The sequence below is a fragment of the Solenopsis invicta genome, chromosome 7 (genome assembly GCF_016802725.1).
Source record: "Solenopsis invicta isolate M01_SB chromosome 7, UNIL_Sinv_3.0, whole genome shotgun sequence".
In the NCBI taxonomy this organism is placed as follows: domain Eukaryota; kingdom Metazoa; phylum Arthropoda; class Insecta; order Hymenoptera; family Formicidae; genus Solenopsis; species Solenopsis invicta.
This window is the reverse complement of record NC_052670.1, coordinates 3,151,577-3,164,702: the sequence shown is the minus strand read 5'-3', so window position 1 is coordinate 3,164,702 and position 13,126 is coordinate 3,151,577. Positions and strand designations below refer to the sequence as shown.

Sequence of the window (13,126 nt, the reverse complement as noted above, 5' to 3'; positions counted from 1 at the left end):
GTACGTCGCCGAGGAATAATTAATAAGCGATTAATATCGCGAGGAGTAAACGACGAGGAAGCCGCGTGGGCTTATCTCGTTCAGTTTAGAGGGAGAGAAATGTAAATTAATATCTCTGTGGTTGGTAATATTTCATCGGCTTGCAAACAAAAGTCTCATTTGGAGATGAGTCACACAAGAGACTCGAATACATTTCCTAACGAGCGGACAATCAAAAAATTAATCCTATCGATTTCTCCCCCCCCTCTCTCTCTCTCTCTCGGTAGATTTTCGTGCGTGATGCGTAGCACATAAATAGAACCCGTCGTACGCACGCTACTGTAACAAAAGCCTGAAATAGTTTCTACCTTTTCGGAGTGCTCGATGCTTTATGCCCGTCATGCATCGGCATGGCTGCCGTGATGAAAATCGTTGAGGATGCATGACGACGATACGAGTCGTATTAAATTCCATCGGCGATATATCGGCGAAATGCGTTTTCATACATGACCGCGGCAGATCCGACGCGACGAGAGCAATCGCCAATACGCGTATACGGTATTTTTCCGGACGAATTTTCTGCGTCAGCGAGAAAACCCACCTCTCAAGGTGGGCCGTGGGCCGAGGAGGCGTGCTGTATTGTACATACACCTCATCGGGCGTCCGTCGTTTCTCCTTTCACGAAAATAAATTGCTTACCGATAACATCTACTCTTTCGCGATACATTGAGCAGACGGCCGCGATAAGGCGTTAATCTTGGGTGACGACGCGGAGAAAAATACGGTTCCGCACGAGAATTCGTGGGCGCGCCGACCTGAAAGTAATTATTTACGTAACCACTTTAGTCCCCTTTTAGTTTCCGGGTATCCAGAAATATATCCGGAAACGCGCTTTCAAACTGATAGCGTCTACCGTGTAAAAAGGCAGTAACATCGTTTAATTCGTAGTCTCTTCTTTTTTTGTCTCGTAATGATCTATGAGACGTAAATCCTTTTAATTTAATTAAAAATGAAAAGAATAACTTTGTTCAAGTGTCTAAATATTTAACCGGGCTAGATAGATCTAAAAACAATATTATTGAATCATCAAAATAATTATGACGGATGTTCAAAAATGATGAGCAGTGCTGCAAAACATTTTGACATTCTGATAATCGATTTAAAAGTCCGACAGTAATTATTTTCATGACCCAATAAAATTATTTTCAGATCTATATTCGGCTAAATTTTTAGATATTTTAGCAAAACCATTCTTACCGCGTACTCCGAAAGAAATGGAAAGAACGATTTTTGTTGAAATACACAGATGTGAAAATAATTACGTTGAATCATTAAAATAATTACATTGCGCTGAAAAAAAGGATTTGGTAACTATTATTTAATTTGGTAAAGTTATCAAATCGTTTTTTCAGCGCAACGCAATTATTTTCATGACCCAACATAATTATTTTTATGTTTGTATTTCAACAAAATCGCTCTTTCAACGTATATATAACATAATTACAACATTGTGTACGTATTCGTAACAAATTCTAATTTTCTGCAATGGCCTTACAGGGGCGATAATTGCCGATGCGCTTATTACTAATTTCGTAATCTTAATTTGATGTACTCGTTCATAAACTGCATAAATAGCCTGTTAAATATATCTCAGTTAGCTAATAGTCAGCTTGTAATGGTAGCTCAGAATGAGTAAGATTTATCTTGAATAGCTTTATTTAGAGAAATTTATTGCACTACACACGACTTGGCCGGTCGGAAGACACGTTTAAGTGACTGAAATTTTTGGCAATCATTGCAGACACGACTGTCGCGTGCAGGCCCATGTGCGTCAAATGGCATACGTTCAACGTGGCGTGACACGCGGAGGTGGAAGTCGCGATCGTTGACGTCCCGAATTAACAAAAAGCTGCAATCCGTTCCATTAATATTTGGGAACGTACAGTAGGTAGATTACTTATTGCATATTCATCAATATTAATGGAACAAATATTAGAGAAGATTCTAATCGCGCAGTCAGAATAGATGATCAATTAAAACAAGAATGCAACAGCTTTGCGAAAGATGGCGTAACATCACGTTCTCTCTAAGGAAACATCGAATTTGGAAACTTATTTGATCCTGGAAAACAAATGTCGCGGGGAAAACAAATCTAAAACAGTCGAATCATTCTCATACGAAAACTCTTTAATCTTTCAGTTTTATCGTAGCAATTTTATCGTAGCAAAAAGCGAAAATGAAGTGCGATTTGCAAAAGCGATTTATTTCCATTAAATTAACGATACGACTTTAGACACGTACGAATGTGAAAGTAGTAAATCTTGTCGAACGTATTCGTGGATTATACAGGTCCAAGAGGATTTCTCTAGAATCGCAGATTAGACGATACAGCGAGTATCGCGATTCTCTCGCGTTTCAAGTGATCAACGGAGAGATGTTGTACTAAAGAAAGAAGAAGGCTTAGGTGAAGAGAATGGCTTCAGTGAGTTTGCCTTTGTCCGATACGTAAGTGGTATATACCACTGCGAGCTAACGTAGATATACGGCTAATAAGAATGTATAGCGAGAACGGAGCGAAAGAGAATGGTATCGCCATCGCGCCGCGGCGGCTCCACGTGGAGTTTGTAGATACATACGTACGTCACGGACGTGGCCCTAAGAAAAATGCAGTCTCTATGCCGGCGCGGCGTCTTGAATGAAAACAAACGATCAGCGGGCAGCGGATCCATTGTGCTTTCCGCCCGTGGCTATAATCATCCCGTAGAACTCGTACAATGCATCGACAATTGCCTGTCAATCGAACGCGGTAACCGGTATCCAGAGCGTGATAACAATGTCGTACTTTACAAAGGCGTGCGCGCGCGCGAGATTAAAATAATATATATAAAAAAAAAAAAAAAACCGTCAGCGTGTGCTTTCCGAAGAAGAGCGACGCGAAAGGGCGTAAAAGGGGACGCACGTGCGAGATCGAAAATTCGCCTTGACGTTAAAAATCCGCGGGCGCTTTCGACGTCGCTCATCGCGCTCGATCGGTCGACGTTTCTTCCTTTCCGTCGCGTTTCACCCCTTCGCTCGCAACGGTCCTCGTATGACGCGTTGAACGGATATTTTCCATTTTCCGTTTCGCGAATTCTCGCCTACGGCTAAACGAGTGTATAACCGAGCGTATAACCGCGCGCCGCCGCACCCGTGCCTCCTTCAATTTTTTTATGTCATTCGCGCGTGACCCCTTCGATATTTATATTCTGAAATTCGTGATTTTTTTTTCTTTTTTTTTTTCACGAATCCAACTGGCTCGTACATTACGTACGCGCATGTCGCGGACACATTCGCGCAAAATGAATATGAACGACTAGCATTTTAGTCGCTAAAGCTCGGTCAACTTTCCACATTTTCTAAGTTTCGAAGTTGTAACGTAAACTAGGCAAACAATACACTTGTTCACTTCATTGTTTCACGCGTTTCTCGGACTTTTCCACTATGTCTAGTGTTGTCACATAGTCACGTACGTATTCAACCGCGATATGTCAAAACTATATTTTCTACGGCGCAGTCAAGTTATTTAATTTTCACATAACGTATTTCTGTATTTCTCTTACCAATACGATTATTATTTAATTTTATTTAATTATCTTTCTCTCTCTCTCTCTTTCTCTCTCTATTCCAAAAATTTTAATTATTTTTAAGCATTTTAGAATTTTATTAATTTAATATATTGTTGTATATTAAAAAATGCATTTAATCTTTCAGATTAAAGATGCATTTAATTCTGTATAAAATATTGACAGAAAATTTCATGTAAAATATTGTTAAGAAGTAGATTTCCATATGTAAAATGTAATACTTTAAGTTTTAATTATTTAAAAAAAATTATGATGTAACATTTGTTTCATTAATAAACAAACTAATCGAATTACATACATTATTGTATTAAAAGATACGAATTGTCGCTTCTGTAAAAGAAATAAAAATAATTACGGCACAGATTATTAACGTGCATATGTACGCTGTTAAGTATTAAAGAATTAAATTTAAACCAATTCTTTGAGTTAAATAACATTTTGTTTTATTTTTAACTTTCGCGTATGAAATTTATTATTTTACAAAACGTGTAGTTAAAAGAACAATCGCATATAATCAAGCCATTTTTGTGGTTGAATTGCTTATTGTTAGTCTTAAAGCAAGCAGTGTCCATATTAACGTATGCACTAATAAATAATAAATTAAATTTGAGTCAAATTTAACATTTCTTGAATCAAATTGCTTCACTTCATTGTTTTTTAATTAAATTAATGACGTATTAAGTAGAAGTAATGGGATCTATAAGAATGATTAAAAATAATTCAAATTCGAGGAGGTAACCACTTAATGATGGAAGTGCCTCATTATTCATCATCGTTATGAAATCCTCATGTAATTATCTTGCAATCAGATGTAATCATGAAGTTAGTTGAAGTCACCAGAAATCATATGTAAATCAGCAGAAATCATTTTGGATTTCTGTGTAATCATATGTAATCATCATGAAATTTACGATGAAATCATGATCATCATGAAATTTGATGATATACAGCTTTTCCTACGCCTTTTCTACATTTCACGCGTTACACAAAATTCAAGAATTCCCTCTAAATCGAAATCAGGGTATTATTCACTAAAAGACAATGAATCTGATTTTAGTGTCATACTCATATAAAATAATTACATAAATCAGATGATATTTGCTGTCTTAGTGATAGTGTAATTAAGAAGTGTAATTAAGAAGACAGTGAATAGTCACTGATGATCGCAATAATGAGTATAATAGCATTGTAAATCGATAAGACTTCATTGATTCAAACTTAGAGAGTGGAAAGTGTCTATTATCTACGTGTTTGTTTAACGGCTACTAATTACTGAAACGAATCCTTTTCAAACCTACTACCGATTTAATTATCGTACCCCCTTATTATATAAACAAAATTCACAAGATGGGACAATATTTTAGCTAGTTACTCCCTTGTTCAATTTGAGTATAATTCAATACTATGAATTTCTAATAGTAATTATAATTAATAAGTTATTGTAAGTGGCGATGACAGAGTAAGTTGATTTTAATGATAGCTTCTACAGGTGGTCGGTTGGCATTCTCGATGTCAATGGCAGCCATCTAATCTGGTTAACTCGATGTATCCCCGAGTTACGAAACTGCTGGCAACAACATGCGGAATAACAGGAATTTAATCTCGATTCAATGACGACGAGACGGTCGCGCCGATTCGAAAAGTTTTCCATGCAAAAACATGAGCAACGAGGAAATGAAATTCACTCCCGTGAATAAACTTTAGGTTTTTTTCCGAGTCGTAATTCGAAACAGGTAATTCTATTGAGGAGCAAAAATTCTTTCTCATCATACGAAACTTAATATATACATACATATATATATATATTTCCTTTATGAAAAATCAAATATCAATATACGGTTAATGATTATGTACGTATCTCGACACTCGATTTATCAGGAGAAAAATGACGTCGTATTTCGCATAAATCCGGAATTTATTATGTCGCGGAAGATGATTAATTATTTTTAAGATGAATTTTTTTTCGCATATATCCAAGTATTCCCTCGAATAAATGTTTCTTGGTAGCAGCTGCAGAGACGATAAAATTCCGCTGGCAACAGTCTTCCTGGAACCCGTTCAACTTGTCCCAGATGTACTTTCGCGAACAATACAATTCAGCGTTCTTCAATCGGTCGACGATACACGCTTCACACTCTCGCACGCTCGGTAATCCCTTGGGGAATGCAATTTTGTGGTATTTACGTATCAGCGTGTTTGCACTTGGAAATGCGAAGCGCAAACACAAGACAATGCACGTCGGTTACATTGTCGATGGTAATTAAGACTATCGGAATACACGAGCGACGTATGTCACGGCGGCGGCGACGACGACGACGACGACGACAACGGCATCGTCGTCGTCACCGTCGTCGCTCGCTCGCTCGAAGCTTATTTGCCAAGACTAAGACCGCAGCAGAAGCGTAAGCCTCAACTGCTTGCCCGAGTCTTTCATCGCGGCTTCGCGACGTTTTCGTCGGCGCGTCGTTCAAAATTATGCCACGTCTCATTCTTCTTTGTATTCGCCTGTACCTTCCGTCGGATGTGGCGACGTGTTCCGCCGACGGATTGTCAAAATTACGCGACATCTCGGTCCCCACCGAGTACGTGCTCCTACCGGCGACACGACGGATAGGCACGTGCATGGTACACGGAAAAGGGATGGGAATGGGTGGTACGTCACGCTGAGCTCATGCGTCGTCATGGTAACGTATTCTCCGTTGGTTGACCTTGAGCAGGGTAGAACGTGGGGCTCGCGAAAGGAAGACACGAGGAAATGAGAGAGAGAGAGAAAGAGAGAGAAAGAGAGACGCGCGAAACACTCGAAGGAGACGATGAAAAAAAATAGGGACAAAGGGGTGAGGAAGAGGAGAGAAGCTTCTCATCGCGGCCGCGCACGACGACGACGACGACGGAGAAAAGGTTCTCTCCGTCGGAGAGAGCGCCGTAAAAAAAAGGATTGAGAGGCATAAAATCAAAAGGAAAACTAACGACCAGCTTTATGAACTGTAAAGAAGTTTCGTTTTCCTTTTTATTGAATAAATCAGCGGTGCGCGCGCGTGCGTGCCCGCGCTCGCTCGCTCGCTCGCGACCGCTGCTGATGAAGCGCGTTAATGAAGCCGGCAAGCTTCCGCGGCTCGAGGCTCATTGTTCTTAACACGGTTAAGCAGTCTTGAATGCCGAACGTAGAACGTTAATAGCGTAGTCAGCTCGATATTCGATACAGCTCGGAGATTTATTTCGGTCCGCCTGTTCTCATTCAGCGGCAGATAACTATCTACTCTCCAAATCTGAATCATTCAAATCTTACTGATTTACAGTGCTATACTTACAGTTGTGATCATCGGTGATTTTTCACGGTCTTTCGGTGATTCTGCTTTTTTTTAAAGCGGAGATACATTGAGAAACACGTTTGGTGAAATACACCAAACGATTAGTTAACTAGTGATTCAACGAATTTTGTAGTTGTAATCACTAAATATGTAATTGTTTTAATCAAGCAATCTGTAAACTTAACCAAACAATTGTTTTTATACAATTATAACTAAATAGCTCGTTAAATGTAACTAAGTTTTCGGTATCAGTAACTGTATTTATTTGATCACTATTTAACTAAACGTTTGGTTGATATTTCTCTCATTGCGAGTGCATTATACTGAAAGGCAGTGCGTATATCACTCATTGATATAATTATAAGTACACCACTGAAATCAAGCTGTTCACTGTCTTTCTGTGAGTAATACATTAATTCCGATTTAGAGGCTACTTGTGATCTTTGTTTGTATAATAAGGGGGTACGATAATTAAGTCGGTAGTATATAGGTTTGAAAAGCATTCGTTTTAGTAATTAGTAGCTGTTAAACACGTGCGAAGAGAACGCACACTTTCCGCTCTCTAAGTTTGAATCAATGAAATCTTATTGATTTGCCATGCTATTATACTTGTCATTGCGATCATCAGTGACTATTCATTGTTTTCTTAATTACAAGGAGGACACTATCACTAAGACAGCAATTATCACTGATTGATGCAATCATTTTATACAAGTATATAGCACTGAAATCAGATTCACTGTCTTTCAGTGAATAATACATTGATTCCGATTTAGAGGGTACTTTGTGGGGACTTTGTTTATGTAATAAGGAGGTACGATAATTAGGTCAGGTTTGAAAAGGATTCGTTTTAGTAATTAGTAGCTGTTAAACACACACGTAGATAATACACACTTTCCACTCTCTAAGTTTGAATCAATGAAACCTTATTGATCTGCAATGTTATTATACTTACAACTGCGATCGTTAGTGACCTGTCTTCACTGTCTTCTTAATTACAAAGAGAACACTCTCATTAAGACAGCAAATATCACTGATTGATATAATTATTTGACCTAAGTATAACAGTGAAATCGGATTCATTATTTTTTTAGTGAATAATACACTAATTTCGATTTAGAGAGTATTCTCGAATGTTGTGTAATGCGTGAAATGTAGAAAAGGCGCAGAAAGCCTTACGAGTATAATCGCGCATAACGGCAAATACTTCGCGCCAGCCCTTGAATTTTCAGTGAGATACGATCGAGCGTTTTTACATGGGACAGAGCTGTTTGAAATTCCGGTCTGGCTGCAGAAGAAAATCGCTTACAAACGCGCCGAGTGGAGTATATAATTAAGCGATGCATATTCATAGAGCAACCGTGAAAGTCACGTTTACTTCTATGTCACGCAAAGCGGATTCCTGGATCGATCAGGCATAACGATTTAACCATCTTTGTGATACCAGATGTTAAAGCGGGACTCTCACGCGTACGCTCGATATGATTAATTTAGCACTATTTACGATAGGCATTCCTCCCGATCCCGAACACACTTGCTTGGTTAAATCTAAATTCTGACAAACGCCGTTGAACGGAATTTGTGCGGCGAACGTGTGTACCAAAAAATATGTTTCAACAGGTTGTTGATTCTATTCTCCACTTTTTCCATTTTAATCATTACGAAATGACAACGATACCTTAAATACGACGTACCAAAATTCTGCACATTATGCTATTCATACATCGTGTTTCTGAAGATGTAAAATGTTGAATTATTCATCAACAGTAAATGTATAATTCGTAATTTTTGTATCTACTGTATTCATTAAGGAAAAAAAGTATTGGTCGTGTTGTTAATAGCGATAAGATAAATCCTTTATTCTGATATTAATACATACATATTTGACGAATTTTTTACCTGAATTTGCAAATCTTCTTCAGCGACGAAATTTTGATAAAAATAAATATAAAATTCATTTATTCCGATTGTCAGATCTGCGAATTGTCTCGTTATTGGTTTTTCCATTTTCGTCATTAAGAACAATTTTGAATTGTTTAAACATAAATGACTTTCCGAGCTTGCATTATTTCACGATTTAAGATTCTCGAAATTGAAATTCACGATTTCAGATACGTAATAATGTATCACGCAGTCTGTAAACGTTCAACTCATCATGCCTTACATCGAAAACCGATTACCGCTCTGGATGAGAGACATTGTAAAAACGGTAGGGAAATGTCAGACGAACGACGCTAAGCGTCTTAATTCCTTCCACTGAAACGATGGAATATTTTTTGCAAAAAAATAACTGCATTCGTACTGCCGCGTACCTATATTTGGTTAGACAAACGCAATCAAATTGTTCTCGCCTCGCGATATAGAACTAATACAATTTATACAATTTGCCTTGTATGAATTATATGAGACATATAAATTGTTATAAAAATAAAATTTACTCACATACAATAGTCATCGAAAACAATGTGCAGAATTTATTGAAATTTAAAAAAAAAACAAAAGAAAGATGGGAAGTCGTAAAAATAAAACTAATGTCCAACTCGCCAATAAAGTAAACCCATAAAGTGAACTTTTTCCGCTTTTTTTCCCCGACAGTAAAATAAAAATGGAAATACCTTCCGCAAGGTTTTGTAGGTACAAGTAAACGCCAAAAGTTTTTCAAAATAGAGTCAGATTTCCAAAATAACGAAATAGCACTTACGCAAGAGAGACCTGCGACCTGTCTCCTTTGATGATTTGAAACTGAAATAGTAGAAACAGTTGAATCGGCAACCTGTTGAAACGCACTTTGTAAACGCGTATATAAAAAAAAAATACTTTCAGCAAAAGTGGAGTTTTTCATTCACAATAACGGCAGTTGTTACCTTGTACTTGGAATGTACGCAATTCAACAACTGTGACTGTATAACGCACGCGAAAAGCAGAGGAGCAGCGAAATGACTGTGGAAGAAAAGCGAGTACACTTTGCGGCATTGATCGTTACGAGAAGGATCAGATAAATTTTTTTTTGTAAATAAGAGTTAATCAAGAGAAGAACGGCGGAGAGAAAATTTACGTAACGATATTTACTTATTACCTGCAAAATTCAATTATTTACGAATAACATGTGCCATCTGTGCCGTCTATAATAATTTATGATACATTACGCAACAAGATCTCGACCATATATTTATTTATAAAAAATCAAATAATAAAAATAAAATTACGTTTAGTAATATTATCACTATTTTTTTTTTATATATCGTATGCACTTTTTACTGCACGCGATTAAATTCGTTAAGCGAGCGATAAGCGTCCAATTTGAAATACCGGTGATATCTTCGCTGACAATCACCCTTTACTGCCGCTCATAAAAATTCGCGTCTCTCATTCGTCAGCGTCTCGACCGTGGCGGTGTTATCTTCTCCCATTCCGCGGCGAGCGGTATTTCCCACGAGAGAGAGGACGAACATTTCGGATACAAGTATTCTCTCTCATTCGCGAAAACGCGGATAGATTAGTTTTGAATTAAAGCCAACTTTAAATTAATAGTCCGTACGTCGGGAAGACAACCCCAAGGGCACTTGCATATAAACTCTTACCATACGCTTGACAGACGCATGGACACTTCAAAACGAACTCCCTGTAACGTCCGATTGCAGAAACTCGCGAAGAATTTCGGCGTCATGGTTTATGTTTAGACACGAAGAGCGAGAAAGATTCGAAGTACGACGCGTCCGGCGTTATTGCGCCTGAAATTTTTCGGCTGAAATCTGTTTGCGTAAGTGTGACGTGTAAAATCGCGTATTTAATAGATATTTCTCAGTTAAAATAAATGCGACGAATTCAGGTCACTTTCTCATTAAGCATTCAGCTCTTGTATTCGGCGAATGCTAGATGGTAATTGGAAGACTTAATTCGCTCGTACGCGCGGTAGAAATTTTATTAGAGTAACATCTGTCAACGTTAAAATTAAGTTTTTGAATAAAATATGCACATTTTCGCTCACTTAACGTTACGAAATAATAATAAAAATTAAATAATGTAAGTATTTAGATTATGGCCTTTGATTATGGATTAATTAAGGGATTATAGAAAATTCCCAACAAATTCGAAAATAAGATATTTTTCAACGTCACGTAAAATTTTTGTTTAGAGGTAGATGTGATAGATGTGTTTTTATTTTGAAAATATGTACGTTTTTGTTTAAAAAAAAGGGAAGCAAAATTTTATTTTTAAAAACGTTGTTAAACATTTGAATGCATTTTTCTCAAAACATCATTTTTAAAAGCGGCAAGTCACGATAGCTTAAATATGATTTATCCAATCAATTAAAAATTTTAAAGCAACATTTTAATAACATTCGGTATCACGAAGTGAATATTTAAATTTTTACTTATTTACGAAATTCTGTAATTGAATTTGAAAATTGTGTTTTTCTGAAAAATTTTTTTCATTTTTTTTTTGTTGTAACTTAAAAAGAAATTAAAAATGGAAAAGTCTCCTCGATCCGAAAATGAGAGGTGTAAAAAGTTACTTTTTAACTTTTGAAATAATTTATCGAAGAGCGCTGAATTGTGCGGCTACCATACGCCGGTACGCACATTTGTTCACAACGTTATTGTATTACTTGTTTATTTTCATATTCTAATTTTGTATCTGACTTTTTTTAAAAATTACTTTCGAAGCAGAAATATTATTCGCCTATCTCTTTAAATAAAAGTTTTACACGATATTGAAGAATAACTTATTTTTCGATAGAATCCTACAACTTATTAAACATAACTATAAATGTATGCAAAGTTTTCAATTTTTTTAATCATTATAATTCTGGCTCGACTGCTCGAGAGTTACAATTGAAGCGGGACTCGAAACGTATTTTTTACTGATTATGTTGAAAGCCAGATCGAAGCCAGTAGTAGAAATTTAACAGGCAGCAATTGATTTTTGATTCTATATTTGTTGCATTCAACCGCTTTCGTGGCTCAAATCGCGATTCCGACAGGGTGAGTTGCACAATGGAGTAGCGAGACCTGGACCCTTTTGTAAGTTATACGAAGTAGTTTTAAACTAAGTTATCAAGCTGCGGAAACGCGGCTGCAAAAGCGGGCTACATCGCTTTTTCAAGCTCACTCCGATGTTAATGTATTCGAAACCACGGGATCCTGCCTTTCGTGTCGCAGAACGAGGGCATCGCGCCGCAAGTCGCGCGCGAATACGTATATATTACTACCTATACTATATAACACATCGCTGTGAAGGTCAAAGGTTAAAAGGAACCTCTGACAAAGGGTATGGAATTGGCTCCGTTTCGTGTAACCGCGGGCCGAAATTTTCGAACGCGAACCAATTAAATGTCCAACAAAAGAAGAATATTCAATTAAAAACGCATAGCCGGATATTAATTGTTCGGATTGAAACCGAATGATGGGAATGAATGCCGTGTTAAGGCGCCGGAGTCGCCGTCGAGGGTCAAGTGAAAATAATTTCGCCACGTTGCTGCCTATTACGAAATTAAAAATTGTACTTTTTACTGACTGACAGCCAAGTGTGAATCTAATACTGCTGTCAGACTTTCTCTTTTTCTCTTTCGCGCTTTCTTATTTTTGATTAAAAAAAAACGTATCTTTTTGATATATTATACCACTAGAAACGTGCCTTAGAAAGCATATAGATTTTATATATGTATTTTAAATGGAGGTTATTCTAATACTACATGATCAACATATAATGAGAATTTCTTAGTCAGCTATGGTCTGCATTCTTCTTCAAGGATTACATAGATAATGAAATCATATATCATTCGATTAATTTCAAGTAGAGAATTTTTATATAAGAGTTGAATTATAAAAGGCAAGACTTGAATTATAAGATGCAAAAATAAAATAATGGCTTTCTACGGCGCTCCGAAGGAAACTTTATTTAATTACTGTTGCACGTTTGTATTAGTAACCGATTGCCCTATGCTAAATATAACTATAATGAATTAATCACCCTCGATTTTGCGGTGATTTCTTAAATTAACTATTTCTCCCTAGAGTATAATTATCCCGCTTATAATATTACCGGGAAAAAAATAATCTGATGGATCTAAGCTTAAACTTTAAAGTCGATACATAAATATTGATATATGTTACCTACATTGAGAGAAATATTAATCAAACGTTTAGTTAAGTAGTGATGAAACAAATTTTGTAGTTACTGGTATCAAAAAGTTTACATTTAACGAACTAT

At 36.9% G+C, this 13,126-nt stretch overlaps 1 protein-coding gene across 3 annotated transcripts in view; it reads right to left on the bottom strand.

Moving 5' to 3' along the window:
* Positions 1 to 13,126, bottom strand: part of LOC105199906 (diacylglycerol kinase 1) — a 107,236-nt gene that overhangs the window by 91,856 nt on the left and 2,254 nt on the right. The window contains exon 1 of one of the 3 annotated variants that reach the window (XM_039451474.1): positions 9,615 to 9,633. The exons of the other annotated variants lie outside the window; for them this stretch is intronic. The gene's annotated coding sequence lies outside the window, so the exon portion shown is untranslated. Of the gene's footprint in view, positions 1 to 9,614; positions 9,634 to 13,126 lie in introns of those variants that run through there. 3 annotated transcript variants of the gene reach the window in all.